Genomic DNA, 21,901 nt, shown 5'->3' on the forward strand with positions numbered 1-21,901 from the left:
TCGTATACCTTGATGATGTTGTCGTTTTTTCTGAAACCTTCCAGCAACATCTTCATCGCCTCAGGAGTGTGCTACAGGCTATTCAATCAGCAGATCTTACACTCAAACCGCAGAAGTGTCACTTTGGTTATGAAGAGCTCAAATTCCTTGGCCATGTAGTCAACGCGAAAGGAGTTCGACCCGACCCCGACAAACTTGCCGCTGTAGCCGCGTTTCCGCATCCTACAGACAAAAAGGCTGTTCGACGCTTTCTGGGCTTGTGCGCCTACTATCGACGATTTATTAGAGGGTTTTCGAAGATAGCGGAACCCTTGACTCACCTTACACGCGACGACACACCGTTTGTATGGGCTACCGAACAACAAGCTGCTTTTGCCGAGCTACGACAGCGGATGCAGTCAGCCCCTGTTCTTGCGCATTTTGACGATGATGCTGACACAGAGGTGCACACTGACGCCAGTAACATCGGCCTCGGCGCAGTGCTCGTCCAGCATCAACACGGCAAAGAACGAGTCATTGCCTATGCCAGCCGCTCACTGTCCCGTACCGAGGTGAATTACACGACCACAGAAAAAGAGTGTCTCGCAGTAGTGTGGGCGATCACGAAGTTTCGCCCGTACCTCTATGGTCGTCCATTTAAAGTGGTCATGGACCACCATGCCCTCTGCTGGTTGGTAAACATTCGTGATCCCTCTGGACGACTGGCCCGATGGAGCTTGCGTCTACAGGAATTTGACGTTACCATCGTATATAAGTCTGGACGGAAGCATGAAGACGCTGATACGCTGTCGCGTGCACCCATACCTTTAGTCAATCAAGAAGAAGACGACGATGATGGTTTCCTGGGCGCCCTTAGCTCATCTGACTTGAGCAGACGCCAGCGAGAGGATGAAGAGATTCGACCGCTCATCGACTATCTGGAGGGTCATAGCGCCGTTATACCTCGCCATCTATTTCGTGTCATGACGTCTTTCTGCCTCCGAGGTAATGTCCTGTATAAAAAAAACGCCCGTTCTACGAGCCGCGCTTACCTCCTCGTCGTTCCGAAGGACATGCGGGACGAAGTCCTCTCCGCGTGCCATGATGAACCCACATCTGGTCATCTAGGTTACTCGCGAACGCTCGCCAGAGTAAGTGAGGCGTACTACTGGCCCGGACTTTCAGCAAGCGTGAAGCAGTACGTTAAAAGCTGTCGTGAATGCCAGCGTCGAAAGTCGCCACCAAGCAAGCCGGCTGGATTACTTCAGCCAATTGATCCACCCCACAAGCCATTTGACCAAGTCGGCATGGACATTCTCGGCCCATTTCCTTTATCGTCCGACGGCAACAAATGGGTCATTGTTGCAACTGACTATTTGACCCGCTATGCTGAGACACAGGCGATACCACGAGCCACGGCTTCTGAGGTAGCACAGTTCTTCATGTGCCACATTGTTCTGCGCCACGGTGCTCCATCTACAGTGATAACCGACAGAGGAACAGCGTTCACTGCACAACTTATTGATGAAGTTTTTCGGCTAAGTAACACTAGGCATCGAACGACGACTGCTTACCATCCGCAGAGCAACGGCTTAACCGAGCGACTAAATAAGACAGTCACAAACATGATCTCCATGTACATTGACGTCCAACACAAAACATGGGATCGCATTTTGCCTTATGTGACGTTCGCTTATAACACCGCCGTTCAAGAAACAACCCGATTTACACCGTTTCGCCTTCTCTACGGCCGCGAAGTTCAGACGATGCTGGATGCGATGCTTCCTTATGAAGGCGCTGATCGATTAACAACTGACGCAGAAGAATTTGCAGAGCGTGCCGAGGAAACTTGCAGCTCGCCCGGCTACACATTGGTCAGCAGCAACAGGTCGATGCACGATGTTACAATAAGCGTCACAATGACGTATCTTACAGTCCGGGAGACCAAGTTTGGGTTTGGACCCCTGTTCGGCGCCGTGGCCTCTCCGAAAAGTTGCTCAGCAGATACTTCGGTCCGTATAAAGTAATACGCCGCGTGAGCGACGTAAACTACGAAGTGGTTCCGGACGCTACGTCGTCACGATGGGCACAACGAAAACAACCGACCTCTGACATAGTTCACGTGGTGCGCATGAAGCCCTATTTTGCGCGTTCTTAAAAGACCACTTTTCCTGTGTTTTTTTTATTTGTGCTCCGACGATTGCCTCATCATTGGTGATCTTATCGCGTCGAACATTTGATTATTGGTGCCCTTTTTCATTGTTTAACCTACTTTGTTTTGGTTTTTTTTTTCAATAACTTTACAGCATCGGGACGATGCTCTTTCTTTTTTCTGTTGAGGAGGAATATTGCCACCTGCTTCTAGTAGTGGGTCGTATGCCAAGGTGAAGGCACACACCACGAAGAAGAAAGAAGTGCGCGTGAACCCCCGCTCTAGGAGACAAGCCCAACCGGCGCGCTTGGTTAGAGCCCTGTTGCTCGGACATCAATAGACCTTGTCGACATCCCCTGGAGCGACATGACAATATGTACATCACTCCAAAAATAAATCTTTGTTGAAAGTCAGCGCTCTTTTCTGTCCTTGTTTTTTTTCGCTTACGTAGTTACGAAGTAACTACTTTTAGGTTGCGCTGTTCCAGCATTCAGTTTTGTTGCATGCTTTATGCAACAAAGGAGGAACAAAACGTTGATTTGCTGTGCTGTGTGGTGCATGTGTTCTTGTGCATTTACCTCAATTTCTCGGTAACTAGGGCACAGCTGTTGATAATATTGTCATTTTAGACGTTGTCATATATTGAACTTTCACCCTAACATAATTTTTTATTTGACTTCGGAATCCCTTTAGGCAAATTGCCAGCAAAAACCGAGTGCGGCTTAGCGGTGTAGCTATGGTTGCTAACCAGGCAAGATGGCGAACCTATGCGCTATTCTGCTCTCGTTGGGAGCATATGCAGTGATATGTTTGAGCTCGCAAAATACAACAGTTTTAACCTTCACGACATTAACACCTAATGATGCCTTCAAAGTTACTTTCTTTAGAAGCATTTATGCCTTACAGGCAAAACAAGCTTTACAGACATGTTGGTGCACATGCAGCACAAAGCTATCGCAGCAGCTTGATGTTCCAAGCTTCGCTGTTAGAAAGAAGCATTTCACAGACAGTTAAATGCACAAGTTTGTTCATAATTCTATATGTGAAATTATTCTGTCTTTCTCATGCGATCAACGTATCTTTTTCTGCACTATCACTTGCAATCAATCATTCAGAGTACATTGAACGTAGCAACGACGCGTGCTCGAGCACTTCGTAAAATACAAGATATCCGCCCTGGTGTAATCAGATGCGCGCAGAAACACCAAGTGTAATATGCATATGTGGTTCCCAGGCGGAAAAAAGGTGGCACTCGGCGCTGCATTCAAGGCCGGATGGGACCATCGGTGCGCATCGTCATTCAACGCTCCATGACCACCAGCACGTTGCTCGGAATGAACAGAGAGGAAGATTCGAATGGGCCTGGCAAAATGTGTGGGCCATTTCCCCGCCCCCGCTTTCGGAGAAGTTTCGCAGCTTCGATTGAAGGCGCAGCGCTGACGGGTAAACGAGGCGATGCACGTAAGGCTGCGGCAGTGTGTACGAAGCGGTGGCCCGTCTCTTTCATAACGTCATACGAACCTCGAAGTTGCAGGAAAAACTAGACGCACAACGGCTTTGAAACCTATGACGCTGTTATTACCGGAAACGTACAAACACCACACACACAGTCATTCGGATGGTACTTCATGAAATATCAAAAGTTGCTGCCTAAACTTCAATTAAACAAGATGTAAAAAATTCAATCCGTTATGCGTAATCGCACTTAAGTGACGGAACTTGCTGCTTTCCTTCAGCTGTGAACTGTGTCACGAATATACTAGTAGATAATGTGGCGCTGTTAAGCCGAAATTTTTGTATCTTTGCGCGCTCGCAAAGCAGCAATAGTGCTAGGATCTGCGTTAATATTGCCCAACCCTGAAACCATACTGACCACTGTGGAACGCCTACATTTAACGACAGTTGCATGGCATGAAAATGAGGCGGCCTTGAACCGCGCAGCACGACTTTGTTCTGCCCAGGAAGTTATTGTGAACTGAATGCTGTAGTTATAATTGAGACGTGTAGCAATCTGATTAGACATGCCAGTGACACAGATCATGTGATTTTGATTTTCTCAACGGAACGCAGTTCTTCCTAACCAACTTTTTTCGCTATCTGCCGTTTAAGCAAATTTATTGCTCTTTTTGTGCTCTCATTGTCTACGGTTAGTTAATCAAGTGCTTTACGAATGACTCTTTTCATGAATGCAGTTTTGTTCAAGATGAAATGTCACCAAAAGAGAAAAAATGACATAAAACTTGGTGAATGCTTAAGCTTCAGGATTAGGACGTGATGGCGTAGCCAAGCTCAACGCGCATCGCCTACAGCCGGGCCACAAGAAAGGGGACATTAGCGCTCCCAACATTGGCGATTTCAAACTAACCTGGAATGCCTTCTATATATACAGTTGCGAAGTATCCGCTACGCTATGATTCTTCCTTTTGCGAGCTGGCGAAGTACCCTTCTACGTCTTAGTAAGGCGTCACGCGCACCTGAAGACTTTGTGGGCGACTTCAAGTCACCTACTCATTGTGCAATTCACATGTTTCAACGCCTGGTGCAATTCGGCGATTTTTCTACGCAATATTACGTGCGTAAAGGATACTTGTCACACAACAGATTTTTTTTTTACAATGCAGTTCCAGGCAAGGGTGTGTCTCTATGTTGGAGCACCTGTGTGCCACCCAGGCAGACTGGTTTCGATTCTCACTTCAAGCCGAAGATTTTTATTGTTTTTTATTTACATATATCTCGTATTTTTGCTCACGCACAACGTCGACCTTTCGCTCGCACCCAACGACCCGCCGCGGACACTGACGCCGACACCGACTCTTCTGCGAAACGAGCTTTTTAGCGTTGCCACGTGAAAAAACAAAAAAGTGCGCAGGTGTACACTACGTGGCTCGTATGTGTAAATTTCAAAACAAAAAATCAAGCACGAAAAGCAGGCTGCACTCTTTGAGAGCGCAACTTGAAAAAAAAAGACTAAAACTCAGCGACTTTAATTCATTTTGACTACCCCGTAGAAGAGCTTCGCAATTCCTTTTTCGCGTCAGTTCTAGCTTCCGTTCCCACCTCGCCATCCGTTAAAGAAAACAAAGCACTAGCCTAATTAGAAAATCGAGATGATCGTTAATTAGTTCGTGTGCTTTCCTCTCGGCCGAATGGCGAAATTTTCTAAAGATGTCAGGAACAGAAGAGCGAGATCTGTGTTATTGTTTTAGTTTGAACTGCTTTTCGCCACGGCTCGATTTGGAGCTTGTAATTGCCTCGCTTGTCAGGACACGGCGAGGAAGAAAAGCGAAACGAAATACAAAGTAGCTTCAGCTCACTCTTCTTGCTTGCCCTTCATAACCGTAAGGTCCACATGCTTCGATAAGGAGCTTTAGCACGGCCACGATAACTAAAGCAACACTGCACCGGTCTAAGCACACACGTGCTCGCACTCTACCGTATAGGAAAAAGAATGATCTTAGAAAGCACCAGACCGTTGCCGTAGGTATGTTTTATATGGTCGAATTCTAGCTGAATCTACAAAAAGTTGCATTGGCCTGAGATAAAAGTGTTAAAGCTCGGGTCACACTTAAGATTGGTCCGAAGTAACAGATTCAAGCGATATAGTAAAAGAGCTCGTTTTGAAGATATTCTGGTGTCAGCGTTGATGGATGTGAGTGAAGAATGGACGTTTTCTGTGAGCAGAAATTCGAGAGATGAGAATGAAAAATAAAAAAGACATCTTGGTCCGAGTGAGAATCGAACGCATGCCTTGTCCTTAACAAGCAGGTGTTATACCACAGAGCTACGCCAGTACATCAATCAGCCTTCAAAAAACGTTTTAAAAATGTTATGCACTCGAATAAGTCTCCTTCAATGCATGTAATATTGCGTGGAAAATTCGTAAAATCCCACCAGGCGTAAAGGGATCTGAATTGTTCAAGGAGGGCATAGTTTAAATCTAATAAAAATTATAATCTTATCTCGGGCTTAACTTCCCAAATCCCTGATATGATTATGAAAGATGCCTTAATGTAGGGCTCCGGAAATTTCGACCACCTGGGGTTCTTTAACGCGCACTGGCCTACAGCATTTTCGCCTCCATCGAAAATGCAGCCACCTACGCCGGGATTTGACACCGTGACCTTCCGGTTTGCAGTAGAGTACCATAACCCCTAAACCACTGGACCGGGACATGGTTCAAAGCGGCCCATACATTTCAAAGTGTGTCTCTATATTACATCTATAGTAACGAACACCTCTCCCGACATGACTTTTGCATGGGATATTTTTTTCTGGGAACAGTTACAAACACTGGCGTGTATTCGTGGTAGAACGCCTGACTACCAGGCAATTCGACTGTGTTTCCAACCTCTGGCGTTTATTCTTTGCACCCTTCAGAACAATTCGCCCACGACAAACCCCGCGACGCCTGCACCAATGCCAGTACCTTAAACTCTGGTTTGTCAACAGTGGTAAGTGTATTGGAGCCTCAGATGCAGATGAATCTGCTTGTAGAAACGGTATTCAACTGCGATAGTTGGCTCATGGCTAGCACTGGTTCAAAAACTCGCAGGGCCCCTCATGCATTCTCCTGAAAGCTTTTTGCGCTGCGTGAGGTGCATAAAGCTAAAAGCTTTGAACGCCTAACGCAGCAAAAAGCAAATCATGTTAGGTACACAAAGCTGAAAGATTTGTGTACCTCACACGATTATGTACTGCCTCCAAGATCGGAGGCACGTCGGCTGATGCACAGCCTCAGTAATCAACCCCACCTATTACAAGGGCAGTGGGGCATGTGAATACGTCAGTAGGTGACATCACTTTATGAGGCGTCACAGTGAAGTCATAAGGACGTCACTTTGACATCACACATTTTGGCAATCTGTCAAATCATGATGACGTCGTGACTTGGAAGAAACTAACCCTATATTATCCAGCCAGACATTAACCAACGCATCAATAGTCTCGGCATGCTCTACCAAGTACATAAAGGCCCATTTGTAATCTAATTTGACATAACACGTCATATAGACGCTACAGTTAACAACTATTTAACAAAGCGGTTAACAAAACTTAAATTTATTGAATGCCACATCAAAACTGCTCGCTCACACTACTTTGGTACGCTCTACAATCGAATGCGCATCACTAACGTGGAATACGCGTTCATAACTCGGAATCTCTACAAAACAGAGCTGCTCAATTGATCACCAAGAACTACTTGCGAACATCAAGTATAACAGAAAATAAATTTCCATTTAATCTTGTTCCTCCAGAAAAACATAGACTGGTTACGCTGCTTTTATGTCTTTATAATATTTCTCATAACGCGTCACCACGCACTGGTTTTCATATCAAAACAGCCTGCCGTGTATCCTTGGGACTTCGTCATCAACTTAATGTGGAGCCCATCTGCACCCGCTCTAATCTTCTCTTTAACTCCGCGCTACTGCTTGCCATTCGTTACTGGAATGGGCTTCTTGCTGATATTGCGAGTATTTCTCATCTTAATGCTTTCGTAAGTACCCTGAAATGTTTTTTAAGCTTAAAATTGTACAAACGGGTTACGCTTACCAGGTTAACCTCCCAGCGTTTTCATTTCATCTATCTCTTTCTGAACTTTCATCTATCTCTTTCTAAAGCCAAAGTTCCTTTTTTTATGCCGTTTTCTTCATACATTACACATTCAGTGCAATACGTTCTACTCGCTATGCTGTTTTAATGGGTCTTCTTGTTTTTGTGTAGTGCAGCATTTATTTCTTGTTCAAGCATTTTTAAATGTCGGGGATGTTTTCACTGCTGTTATATTTATTATTCGTACTTTTTTTTCATGAGACATATTCATATTGCTCCAACACAAGTACTGTAATGTTTCTCTTTTTCTTTATTGTTTACGTCTGTTTGTTAATAATCGCGTTCTGCAACATTATTTATGGTTCTGTCATTCGTATATGTAATGCGTTCGGGCCTTAGTGGTACTTAAAAAAGGAACATGGCATTGACATCACGTCATGATGTGTTTTTTTTCATAGCTCGTATTCGCCCCGCCGACGATGGACGCGAACCAGTTTTCGCGCTTCATGTGGTATTTAAGGTTCTCGCCCTAAATGCTGAGGTTAAAGTTGCAACACCAACATTCTGGACGCCCCACAAAGCGTAGTTGTGTCCTTCCTTTCTTTTCGGGGCGTCTTGTGTGCTGGCACTGTAACTTTAACCTCGCTATTACTGCCGGTTCGGGCAGCATAACTGAGGGACGAAAGCGGCGTCTTTCGCTGGAACGTCATCCGCAAAAGCAGCATTCTTAAAGCGTTGCCACCGGCAACGGCGCGCAGGTGAAGTTAGTCACGGAGGCCACGGTTGAAGATACGAGACGCTTGTTCACATTGCGCTCGGCTGTTTCTCGTCATGGCAAACATTATAATCCAGCGGTACAACTTTCAGTAGCTCTGTATCATGAAGGAAGAAAAAGAAAAGAGGGAGCATTGCGTCACACGAGTGAAGCCCACCTAGTCGGTCCAACACGTGATCAAAACGTCAGAGCTTGCGGTAGGTTTTAGTATACTCTCGGTGCTGTTCCGTCCATGAACCACCTGCGTGAGCTGGCCGCTCTGCGCCGAACCAGCCCGTTTCAGATTAAAAGCTACCGGGTGCCGTACTCCGAAGTATCGGCAAGTCTCGCTGCTGACGTGTCGCAAAATGTGACGTGTTGGACGGACAATGCTGGCTTCAAAGCGGCACGGCTTTCCAAGACAACCTACGTGATGTCACGCTCTCTTATTTCTTTTTTTTTCTTTTTCCTCCATGATCTATACTTATTGCGCCTCGCGTACATACATATAAAGAGTTCCGACAGTTCAGTGAGCTGCGGGAACCTTACGTCGGAGGGTAGCGCGGCTTCGCCAGAAGTACTGAAGATGACGTAGTTCCTTTCCACGCCCACAATTTCGGCGAGCTCACGAGGCCGGAGCAAGGCGAATTTTCTTTCACGTATTTTAAGTCTCCTGCTGCAACAACCATGCAAAAGTTACGACATCGCCGACAATAATGTCGGTCCTTGTTAACCACGAAGGGTTTCACCGAATTCTGTAGCCAGGGGCGTAGCCAGGGGGTGTAACACCGGGCCCATGCCCCCCCCCCCCAAATTTTTTTCACCATGGAATAAAGAGCGGGAAATGACAATTTTAAAAGGGTGCCCTCTCTGAAATGATCGAGGATTCCCTCCTCCCAAAAAAAATTCTGGGTACGGCCCTATTCGAAGCCATTCAGCTTCTCTTTAATACGAAAGCCTCGTGAGTCTCTTGAGTCAGAAAACTAGGGAGATTTGCGAGATCTGATGGTCCTTCTCGATATTTCGAGAATAGTAAAAAATGTAGTAAATGTCAGTCAGAGGTCACGTGATGACGGGACACTTATATAGTGGCGATGATTATACTCGTGTATGTTGCAAATTACATTAGCAATTATAATTATAGTTTTAATAACGCATAGTCGATAACTATCAAAGTTACAGCCCTATTGATGAATGGGCGTGTTGCCCCTAACACTCTAGCTTAGCCTTGTTGAAAACCCACTCCTCTGCGTCAACACGTAGTTTCAATCTTCCCGAATAGACGATACATGGTGGCATTAGCTAACTTTAGAGTAGGGCGAGTTTTGTCGCAATTCTTTAAAACACAGACACTCTAACTGCGGATGTATAATTTTTCCAAGACTACACGAACTTAAATTTAACGACAGGCGCAATTCTCTCTCCTTTACCTCTGCCCCATGATTATTTTTAGACCTCCCAAAAAACAGTAAGGTCGTTCTAGTACTTTATGTGTCTTGCAAAATCCAATTTGTTTTGCCAAGTCGTTTCTACCTTCTTTCTTTCGATTGTTCATTTTTTTTTTGCAGTCGCGCTAGGAGAAACAGTTTCCACCGGAGCAGACGAGTTTATAATCGAGAACACCATTACGACAAAAGTTCAATGTCCAAGCCTCCTGGTCCGCCAAGCAAAGCCCATCATCAATCCGCGAGACGTCCACTAAGACGAATTATCTCGAACGTCGGGCTCGCCTTACGCGAGACATACACTCCCAAGCAGTTCTGTTCGCAAAGCCTGTAAACGATGTACGTACCACCGAGTAAGACTGCTTGCCTTTTCCTCCGCAACTGCTGAAGTGAATTTCATGTATAGTACAAGACAAATGCAAGCAAGTGTTGAAAATATTACGAACACTTACTGCGTCTTGAACAAGAGCGGCTTTTCAAAGGCCCGACTTGAAGGCTCCTTTGATGAGGTTAGCTCCCTCACTACCAATCAGCCTAGTGGGCCGGACGTTTTCGGGCGAGACAAAAAATAATAGCAAATATGAAGACCTGTCTGTCACCAGTACATGCTTCTACGATTTTAGATATCAAGTACAAGACAGGCGTAAAGTATAAAGACTGAAGAACTTGCTGTACTAGTATTTTTTTATGGTGACTATATATGGTAATCTAGCATTTCAAAAGCTAACGAAATTTTAAAACCAACACATTTATTCCTAAAGCTTGTTCAAAGTGTTTAATGTAGATTTTTTATTTAGGCCAATTGTTTTTCAGTACTATGTAATAAAGTCGTTTTACTCAAGTACAGGGTAACATTGTCCTCGACTAAGCTGCAACCCTTTCAAAGTATCTGTTTACGACATGATTTGCGATAGCACTTTAACCGTTATGCTGCAACCACTGCTTCAAGATATCTGTTCACAGCACGCTTTTGATAGCATTTTATAGCCATGTTTTATTTCAAATGCACGTGCATCACAGTATATTTAGTTTTGCTCACCGTACTGTATTTAGTTGTATTCGCCATCATCATCAAAGTGTGCAGCTGCGCAGGTGCACGTATTGCCTTAGTTACGGTACCTTTTATCGCGAAATAAACACCAGAGACGGACAAGCGCAATGTATTTCCGACATGCGCGATGAACTTCACGCTAAAAGCTACCGTAAGAATGAAACAACTTGCCCAACAAGTCACTCTACTGTATATTTCCTTACGTACGCCTTAATAGAACGCTAAAAAAATACTTGAGGAACAGTCAAGCTCGTCCATCTTAGGAGTTCAACGTGGCCTCCTTAACTGATGCTATAGGTTTTTGCTTCGTAGCGATGTCCCTAGGGATCCCTCCGAGTGAGTGAGTGAGTGAGTGTGCGTGTGTGCGCGCGCGTGTGTGTGTGTGTGTGTGTGTGTGTGCGTGCGCGTGCGCGTGTGCGTGTGCGTGTGTGTGTGTGTGTGTGTGTGTGTGTGTGTGTGTGTGTGTGTGTGTGTGTGTGTGTGTGTGTGTGTGTGTGTGTGTGTGTGTGTGTGTGTGTGTGTGTGTGTGTGGAGCCTCAACCTTGCCGAAAAGCCCTCTTCCAAATTTTTGGAAATGGTTGTAGTATGTTGTTTAGAGGCCGCGCAAGCATCCTAGCCTGGACACCACGGGTGCCAAGAAATCGCCAAGAGCTACGAAGAACACTGCCAGCGGTAACAAAACCATGCCGGTGTGATCCTCCGTGGATGCTTCCTGGAGGTTAACCAGCTACAACTTCGAAGCGATAAGCGAAAAATTGCCGCCCGCAACTTCCTACGGGGAGAACTCGAGTAAACGCGTCGCAGAATGGTGGGGGTATCGCGTGAATGTTGCGTAATTGTGCATGGTTTGGGAATGCTTAATTGCTATTTCGTCCTTATTATTCTTATTTTGCTAATGTAGGGGAAGCGTTGCCTTCAAATTCAAGTGAAAGTCAAGTAATGACGCCCTTGGCTGAACTCCGAACTCGCGATCCAGTACATATATATATACGGAGTGGCCAAGTGAACGGTTGTGCAACGCGAGCAGTTTTTTTTTTTTTTTACTACAAGATTCTGCCTGCCTTGGCCTTGCGAGGCGAGGGAGGAGATGAAAGCGACAGCTTTGCGGGCGTCTTCCTGGTTCGGCACGAGAAGCGAGCATACGAATTTGGTGTGTGGACAGCACCACCGCCGACGCCGAAGCGCCACATCGTGCGGCTAAGAAATGCTGCGCATTCAAAAGGCTTCACTACGTATAAATATAGTCGGCACCAAGCCAGCCAATGCGAGTGCGTCACCGGGGAAAGTGAAACAAGTGCCGCATCGATTTAGTGTCATTGAAAATAATGTCTGCTGGAGCAAAGTATGCAGTCCGAATTGTGTCTTTCACTCCACGCCGCAACCTCTGTGAAACACCTAGCGTGAAGGCGAGCACCGGTTCGAGGCAGACGGAACCAACGTCAGGCCACTGGTTCAGAGCCAATTTGAGCACGGTGAAAATCCGCAGTGCGAGACGTTTCTCATTCTATATAGTGACCTAGAATAGGGGCGTGTCTGCGCTTGTCCTTGTCTTTTTCCCGCCCGTGTTTTCTACCGCGTAGCACTCTTAGATAAGTTTCACCAACTGGCCCAATCGTCCACCTTGAGTGTCTATAAAGCGCCACATGAATACACGGGAGTAGCGAGGACTTTTTGCGGTGAACTTCCGCACAGTGGCGTTGCCATGGCGGAAGCAGTAAGGCCTTAGGAAGACAAGTTGCACATAGCTTTTCCATTTGTACTACCATCTGTCGAGCACCATAACGTGGTGCGTAATGGCGTCAAGTATTCAATTTCACCGTGGTGAATCCAACTTCACGGACGCGATGGTGTGGCACTCGCGCTGACTTGTTTCCGTTAGTTCCATCATCATTAGTTCTTTTTTTTTTCAAACAGAAAAGCCGCTGTGAATTATGTTTATTGACAAAAGTCAGTTTGTCAGTGGTCGCTAGCGTAACCACACGCGCAGTGGTCTTTTGGGGACAATCACTGATCAGCTGACTTGGACGGTCAAAATACACCCACATGATCGACGACCATACGTGCTTGATATCTTAGCCAAATGCACCTGAAGATAAATAGCCATGCCTTCCATCTAGGTGAAAAAAAAGTGCCAGCATGCTGAAAATAACCGCATCATTTTGCATTGCAAGTTACCGCGCGGTATTCGACCGTAGCGTACAACAGAAGGCAGGCGGGATCGGCCTTCGCTGTAATATTCTCTGTGCATGCCACTCGATAAATGAACACACATTTAGTTAGGGTCATATACAGATTCACAAAGAGCATTATACATTCGGTTCACTTATGGTACCAGTGAATCCATTTAACATTTCAATCGCCTAAATCATATTGAAATCGCACTCAATCTTGTAGTTCACATTTTGTGAAACTCAGTCTCTTCAAGTCCACTTAATAAACCTTCGGTTTACTTTAATTCTCACTTTGTTCACCTAATTCACATTAACTTCGGTTCACTTTAATTCTCTCTTTGTTCGCCTAATTCACATTAACTGTTTTATGCCATGTGCTGCCCTGAGATCAGCGGAACACTGTAAAACTGATGTACATGTCACATCGTCCATGGACGCGAAACCTTTCTAAAGTCATAGAGAGTGTAATCTTGCTCAGCGCGTGCGAATAAGACTGCCATGTCGTCCGCGCCGGAACATCGTGCCGTATTTGCCTCTCGTACTCTAAGAGTGGCTTCAGTGCGCAGCCGTTGAGCATAACGGCGGACCTGTGTGCCGCGTAAAAGCGACGAGCATCTGCTAAGCACCTGATATTTTGGCCGCTATTTGACAAGGTTGTGGCAATTTGGGTGATAGTGAATACTACGTCGCAGCAAGATGCGTTGTAGTACACCACTCTGTAAGAAGCAACGAATAGCGGACACGTATTTTGCATTAGTGTTTAGGACAACGACGTCGGAAACTGCACTTGAGATGCATTCTGTGATCGCCAGCCATTCTTCGAAGCAACTGTAGTACAATTTTTTTTCTGTCATGAAAGACGAACTAGCCCAAAACCTCACTTTGCTCACTGTCCACTAGAAAACTGGTTAATTTAGGGCAACCAATGTCAAAGTTGTACTGGCAGACATTCTTACTCGTCGCAACTGGTTCAAAAGTATGGGTTACATGTAGACGTGCTCGGCCTGCACGCTAGGCCCGACTTGGTAGTGGCGGTATGTGGGACTTATCACAGCGCAGGTGGATTGCATAGGTCGCGGATTATGTATACTTCGAAATATCTTTCACTCTTACCTTAAAGTTAAGCAGAGCTCACTGGAAGCGCGAAAACAGCCGGAGATGAGTTTGCAACGTGGCGATATCAAGCGACGGCTGTTTTTCTGGTCTCAGTTGTAAAAGATTGTGAAACCATACTTGGCTCACATGCCAAGCGCTTGGCGATGAGACAATACGTTGCCTCTGCTTGCGCTGACACCGCAGGACTAGCAAACCCAGTGATCTAATCATTACAGCAATGCGTCATGAATGTGAAACACGCGTGCGGACACAAGCGCACAACACAAACATTCGCCGCTACAGCACGTGCAACGCAAATATTGACGCCGTAACTGTAACTACGTGAATAAATGTAGTGGAATGATCAGGGTTTTCTACTTTTGTCTATTAGCATACTTTTCTGTCTACAAGATGGGGAAACATCGCTTTTGTTTTGTGTTTTTTTTTTGTACAGAATGATCAGGGGCATATTCAGAAATCTTTTTCAGGAGGAGAAAAGCCCAGTTCTTCTGAAGTGGTGGCCGGACAGGCAGATGTGGTTGAGTGTCATTTTGGGGCTTGTATGCCATGGCGAAAAGAAAGTGAAAAACTCGAAGGGGCATGGACCCGGTGCAGCCATCACTTCTGACCCACTGAAAAAATGGCAGCATATCTACGGAGTGAATGATGGGGAGTGGGGCGAAGCATTCGTCCGCCATTCGTTTTTGCTTCCGTCCGTTCCTGCGTACGTCTGTGTAACCGTCCATGCGTCCATCCACCCGTCCGTGCGTGCGTCTGTTCGTGTGTCCGTCCCTGCGTTCGTCCATGCATCCGCGCCTGCGTCCGTTCATACATCCATCCATGCATCTGTCTGTGTGTCCGTTCGTCCATCTATTCAGCACTCCGAGTACCACCATCTCGCATCTTTTCATCATATATTCTCCATATAGAAACACCGCCATCCAGCGGACATTTCAAGGACTAGACGGGAGGTGGCACATGCACACTTTCTTACGGCTTGCGCTTCGGGTTTACTTCCCACCTTTAACCACCTTGAGTTCATGGTATATACTAGTTCATTGTATTCATGGCCCTGCGGCCCAACGCTCGCTAAACCTTTCTAAAACCAAGGAGGTTACACCCAGCGAGTATAACGTAGCAACCCTTTCTTGTCAGATTGTGCTCAATGTACATGCCAATATCTGCTAATGGGGATCGCAGCGTGCGCGTTACTTAAAGGCCGAATGCTCATGTCTCTCATTCTCCCTTAGCAGCCATTAACATGCGCATTGAGCACTAGCTTTAATTGTTCAACAACGCACAAAAGAAATCTCTCACCGGAACCACCTTGGAGGTCAAAATCGTAAGGACCGCTATTTCGGGTATGTGCCACTGACGGTTACGTGCTACGAGGGACGCACAAGCCATGCCATAAGGAGCTTCGCCCCTAAAAGCTTCCTGAAAGAATTCACCGATTACACAATACCTTTGGAAACGCACCTCACGTACAGTAAGGAGGTCTACTAGACGAAATAATCGCAGAACGTGTGCACGCAACATACACGCAGCATTGGACGAGCACACAGACTAGCGCACCCATAGAAACAAATGCTGGCGCACGCGCACAGGTTGAGATTACGAGCCAGCTCCAACGTAGCATTCCTAAAGCAGAAGCACGAGCGTAGCCGTTTACGAACAGGAATGCATAGAACGTAGCCGACGCTAACGATGAGTCTCCTATAGCGTCTCAACAGCATAGCACTGGAAAGGCAGGACAGCAAGATACCCGAGAACCTACGGCCCTTATCGTACAGTAAGTAGAACAAATACTGCAGCAGGTTGTACGGTGAATTTGCATTAAAAATGTGTCGCACTGTCTTCTGGGAGTGCTTGTGTCGTGGCTGAAGGGCGCAGCTTTCTGGAGTGATGGTGTATGACCCGTAGAACGGTGTGAAACACTGCTGCGAGTAGTAGAGGCCATAGACTGCACACAAATTACGGTGTTGGGCAGAGTATTATTATGGACCATGGTATTATGGACGGTAGGTCTCAGGGCACCGACAGGCCTGAGGTAGAGTGGCAGACACAGTCGGCAACGAGACAACAAGCGAGGCGCTGAATGTCATCTGAGAGAGGTCAAGGTGGAGCGCAACACTCTAAAAAATATCGAGTAAAAAGGGTGTCTTTTTGTCCCACAATAATCGTGAAGGCTTGTGTGCTCTTCCTTTCTTGAAAACTAGGTGCTGGCCACTTTCCTATCGAGAATGCAGTGTAACCCTGATAATGGCCATGTCGATCGTGATCGGAATGTACCGGGCGCGGGGCGATAGCGCAAGGATGGAACGCAATATAGATTATTATTGTTGTGGGACAAAAAGACACCCTTTTAACTCACTCTTTATTCAGAGTGTACACGATTCATCGAGCGTAAACCAGATAGCAAAGGCTGCTGCAAAACTGAAATGACAAGCAGGCAACTGATAATCTCCTGCCAGCACAAGATTGCAGGGCCCGTAGCGAAAAGTCAGTACATTTACGCACAGTTGACCGCGTGCAAAGCCTGAATGGCAGGTTTCTTGGGGTGCAGGACGCCCAGTAGCCGCAAGTCAGGAGGGCGAATACAACCGGACGCTGAATTTCATCTGTCAGACAGACATGGCGGAACAGCAGGACAAAAATTCATCGAGCAGACTGAAACGATAAACAAGCGTTTCGCTGGATTTCCGAACATGAATTCGATGTACAGCCCGGAAGAATTCAATGTACTTACGCGAAGTGAATGAAATGAAGGGCTGCATTCTTTCTCTTTTACAGATTGAAATGTATGCGGGTAACCATTTATTTCGCGGTATTCTTCTGTTGACGTAAGCTGTCCTTCGGTTCACATGCTTATTTGGTTCGTTGACCGTTTCACTCATGTTCTGAAATGTTGTATGCGTCTTTCGGGTGTTAAATCACTCGATCCTGTATGTGTTATTTCTCCTGTGTCATACCTCAGTGTATTATTGCAAATGCTGTTGGGCTTGTTTTTTATGTTTGCGTCTTGAGTTCACATTCGGCCGCATGTGTTGTTATTGTTCTGTTGTTCTTTCTTTTTTTTTATTTCGGTTGTCGACTGAAACGATGCAATGTGATGTACCCACTCCTGCCATGGCTCCCAAAAGGCAGCCGGCAGTATCTGATAAATAAAATAAATAAAAAAATAATACACGAATGTCACATTTCTAGAGCTCGCAGGCGCTGAACGTCCTGCATGTGGAACATGACCAGGTGCAGAAACATGTACCTGGTGTCAAGGTGCGTGTCCCGGACCTGCAAATATAAAAGTACCGTCTGATCAAGGACGAAAAAAAAAAGAGGAAAGCACGTACTTACCGTGATAGCACTTTCGTAAGCGGGACACAGGGTTGGCATAACGTTCAGCGACCAAAACACGGCGGGACACGAAATGAGCCAGATATGGAAGAAAAAAAGGACATACTCTAGCCGCAGCACGCTGGCCACGCTACGGACCGAAGGCAACGTTCATTCTTCAGTGAAGACCTGCAAGTGTGAAACTAACATTCCGCATGCCATTCACTTTCCCGACATTTCACGCGCGGGCGCGTTTCGCCGCGAAATTATGAACGTGAATGAATGACAAGCGGAACGGGCCGATATCCTTGTCGCAAGCCGGAAAGGACCACTGTTAGCTGTTGCCTTCGAAGTGTTTGCTATAGCCCTGCCTAATGTTAGCTGCGCCTCAACATCCCACCCAGTCCTTCCCGCTTCCGCCATGGAGACAACCCGATGTGGCCACGGCACATCGTACCAAATTTAATGCAACTACTGGGCCCATTTGGCCGATCAGGTTTACAACTAGCCGGTTTTGCAGCAAACAAAAGTTAATGGCCATGTCACGGCATAGGTGTGTGCATAGCTCACCTCAAAGAGTTTCCAAAGCTAGAAGCTTCCGCGTTGATTGAAAGGGTAGTTCCACGAGCTCTTCATTGCCTAGGCTCGACCTACGGGTTTGTGAAAAGGCATAATAGAAGTCAACGGCACTCAGGCACAACTTGATTGAAACGAACGCAGCAACAGCTAAACTGTGGCGAGGTCATGCACACGGCATAAAGACACTTACTTGAGAAGGGCTTAAAACAGCTACCAGAAATATATGCCGTACGGCACGTACGCTTGATCGACACGCGTGCGAAAGGTACAGCCTCCCCTGACAATACGACGGGACGGGTTCCCAGAGGCCGTTCTTTTACACATTACACAGCTGCGTTCTTGCACTTGTAGACACCTTTCCTTCGTGTGCCGTTATCGCGATTCACCGCTGGTTCGATAAGACCGACAAAGCTGACTCCCACACACAATTCCATTAGAGCTGATGTATGTCGATATCTGCGTTTAATGTCAGACACGTTTTTTTTTTTGCTCTTGTGTCAGCATGAAACTGCACATTCGCCGAATTTTAACGTGTGTTTACAATCACAACAATGCCGTAAACGATTGAACGGTGGTCACAAGCACTTGTGTCCTCTGTGTGTGCGATGCGTGACATCGTATTTGGTTGCAGCAATCGCTAAAAATTCAAGTCTGAGACGCGTGACAATGCAAAGAGGGCTAAATTTTATTTCCTGCCGTGGGTTATTTGCGGCCAGTGTAGCCACGTTCTGGAGGTGGCGGCGAAGCGTCGTGACGAATGGTTCAGCTGTCTTCGCCTGGCCATGTGGTAAGCCATGTGAGCCTGACCGTGTGACAAAGGCCGTGTGGTAAGCGTCTAAGGGTGCTTTAACTGCAAATTGAAACTCGGCTGAGTTAAGATTCTGACAGCTGCGTGTAAGAAAGGAGGGAAGGCATTCAATCAGACGTGAACGAAAAACGAAAAAAAAATCGCAGTGACTCAGTAAATGCATTTCATTTCTACCGCACTGCATGTACCATCGAGGACGTGCAGTGCGGCACGTCCTCGACAATGCAACACCGTAGGCAGAATTGAATCTGGAGCGGGGGCAGGGCAGAAGAATGGTCATACTGCACTTTGTATGCGGAAGAAATTTGCGAAGAGGGGGCCTCTGTGCAATCCCTTGGCTGCGCCACTGGTCATGACAATATATACTGCACGTCTTATCTTTTTTTTTTTTCTCCCTGGCTACAAGCTGCGACATGTTTTGGACCTGTAAGGACAGCCTCCATTTGTGACATCACATCAAGAATTCAATATTGGACGATAACAGAGCATTGTGCGCCGCACAATACTGAAGGCAGTGCGGCATCGGTCCGAAGAGTACAGGCTCCGCTCCAGCATATGCCGGCGCGCTCCAGTATTAACTTCAGATTTCAAGCTCAGCACTTCGAAATGTGCCCCAGCGTCGCAGCGGCGAAGCCAGCGTCCGCAATGTACGGCCCAACTGTTTTCCAGTGATGTCACCGAAGCCTCAGCGCAACCGATCGTCCACCAGATCGGTGGAAAGAACTGACTTTTTGGTGTAGTCATTGAAACAACACTCGTTTTTTAGGGGTAGCGGGCATTTCGATGTACTTGCAGTAGGCGTTCTAGGAGCTTCAAAGGCCTATAATGGTAAAGGGGTACTGACACAAAATTTCGTGTCCGAAATAACCTGCGGGATCAATTCCCGTGAACATGCCTATATCACTGTAAAATATCAACAGCGGAAATAGCGAGAAAAGTATTCTAAATTAATCTTGAAGTTTGCGTGAGCGATTGACTCCCTCGCGCTATTGACACATTTGAAGGTGACCTTCACTACTTCCCTCACGTGACCACGCTGCAACAAGTTACGGTGAAGGGATACTACATTTTCATTCTGCCGCGTTTGCGCCAGCAGACTGGTACGGTTCAGGTGTCCAACGAGCAGCAAAGTGTGGCAAGTTAATGACCGATTACGCTATCAAATTCCATTGTCGAAGGCACTGCGTCTTCGAAATTTTATCGCTAGTAGGATCCAAGCCCGGTGTTTGTCTATTTCGAACAGGCTGTTTGCTGCGCAAGCAAAGAGGAAGGAAATACAAAAGGAGACGAAAAAGACTGCCTTCCCACCTTCAATAACTGCCCCGATCTTCCTTATCTTCACGAGGTACCTCACTTTCTCGGTCTTCCAAAGCAGTGTGCATCTAATGCATGGTGTCCGTCCTAGGTAAGTTAGGGCAGCGACATGTAATGTGAGAAATGGTGGAGGCTCTACTCCAGCCTGCACAACGTTGCGCACAACTGCCGTTCTTTCAACACGAAACGAAAAAAAAAAACGCGTTAGTTCGAGACGGAATGTTGTATTACAAGACAATTTTATGCGCAAATTTTTTGGGCGATCTATTAGGAGTCATTGTCGAAGTGTCAAGACAAAGAAGAGTCGAACGAAATGCCTCCTCAAGTCCAACAAGCGTATTTTAAAAGTTAATCACAGGGCCCGTTTGAATAATGCCCTAAAACAATGAAACTACTCGGCTAGGGTGGGTGCTTGGAAGACCATTCCAGGCATCGACCCGAAATATTCCACTCCACCTCGTTTTCAGATAACATTCTCAGTTCTGTTCATTGGCCGAATGACATTGTCGTTGATCTCCTGTATTCTAGTTGAGAGAATGCAAATTAAGAAGTTTCATGCTGAGGTGTGCCCACTGCTTATAAATAGCTGTCAAGAACATAATGTTGCGCCAATTATAAAACGGCTTCAGTTACGGTTTTTTTTTTTCAAAAAGGTTTCATTGGTTATATTGCCACATTGAATATGCAGCGCGAAGAGCACAACGAGGAACACGCGCAGCGAGTGAAGAAGACGAGGTTCTCTCTCGATCAGTTTGCCAGTATTCTAATACAATTAAAGTGAGTTTCCTGGATTCGACTGCTGCTGTTTCTGCATTGTGACAATATAACAATCGATCTGTGAATACAATCACAAACTCTAGTGGCAGGGTGAGTAATAATAAGTAAAAAAGACAACCTAGGACCAAAAAAAAGAACGAGGAACAGTCCAACAAACGCAATAACACTTTGAAACGGCATTCGAACGTGAGAAAAATGTTTAAAACCGAAAAATGAGCGTCTTAGACTGGACAGCCGTCGGAAGAACAGTGCGGCAGCAAAGCGTGCCTCCAAGCGCCATCATGTGGAATCGGCAATGAAGGCCCATCGTCTAGAGTGCTCCCAAAGCGGAACACAGCAGCAGGCACCGCAGAAGAACTGGGTCAACAACAAAATGCCAAATGAAGATATTATAAAGCTCGCCTCGCCATGATATATCCACACAACGCAAACTGCAGAGAATCGAGAGTGTCAGGGGAAAAAAAGATACATCTCTGGGAAATGTGCCAACAAACGGCATCGACGAAGAGACAGACAGCGAGAAGAGCAGATCGAGAGGATTTCGACGCCTTGAAAAAAAGCGAAGACAGATGAAGCGACTGTCCGAGGGCCTCTTGCTTGAAGGAAAGACAAGAAAGGCTCTCGCACAAAGCAGCGTTCAATGACGTAGCATTTTCAGCACGTGTGCCGCAATGTCAGTTGAAACTGTGAGGCGATGAGAGCGCCAGGATGGAATGTGCCAGCCATCCTTGCGTGTTTGTGTTTAAAAATCCGAACAACGCATGTACTGTGGGAATTCAGAGGAATAGACAGGAGCTGCAAAAAAAAACATTATACGGCTGAAGGAGAAAGTGAACCGCATGACACGACAAGAGACGTGCAGAGTGCGTTAAAACCCGCAATTTATTTGC

At 46.3% G+C, this 21,901-nt stretch overlaps 1 protein-coding gene and 1 long non-coding RNA gene across 2 annotated transcripts in view; both read right to left on the bottom strand.

Moving 5' to 3' along the window:
• LOC142814173 (uncharacterized) overlaps positions 1-18,211 on the bottom strand; it is a 78,544-nt gene extending 60,333 nt beyond the window's left edge. Inside the window, exon 1 of the long non-coding RNA XR_012894834.1 lies at positions 18,104-18,211. This is a non-coding gene — a long non-coding RNA (uncharacterized LOC142814173). The remainder of the gene's footprint in view (positions 1-18,103) is intronic.
• Positions 1-21,901, bottom strand: part of LOC119185613 (uncharacterized) — a 603,714-nt gene that overhangs the window by 461,447 nt on the left and 120,366 nt on the right. The gene's annotated exons all lie outside the window — the stretch shown is intronic.

Source organism: Rhipicephalus microplus, chromosome 1, assembly GCF_043290135.1.
Source record: "Rhipicephalus microplus isolate Deutch F79 chromosome 1, USDA_Rmic, whole genome shotgun sequence".
In the NCBI taxonomy this organism is placed as follows: Eukaryota; Metazoa; Arthropoda; class Arachnida; order Ixodida; family Ixodidae; genus Rhipicephalus; species Rhipicephalus microplus.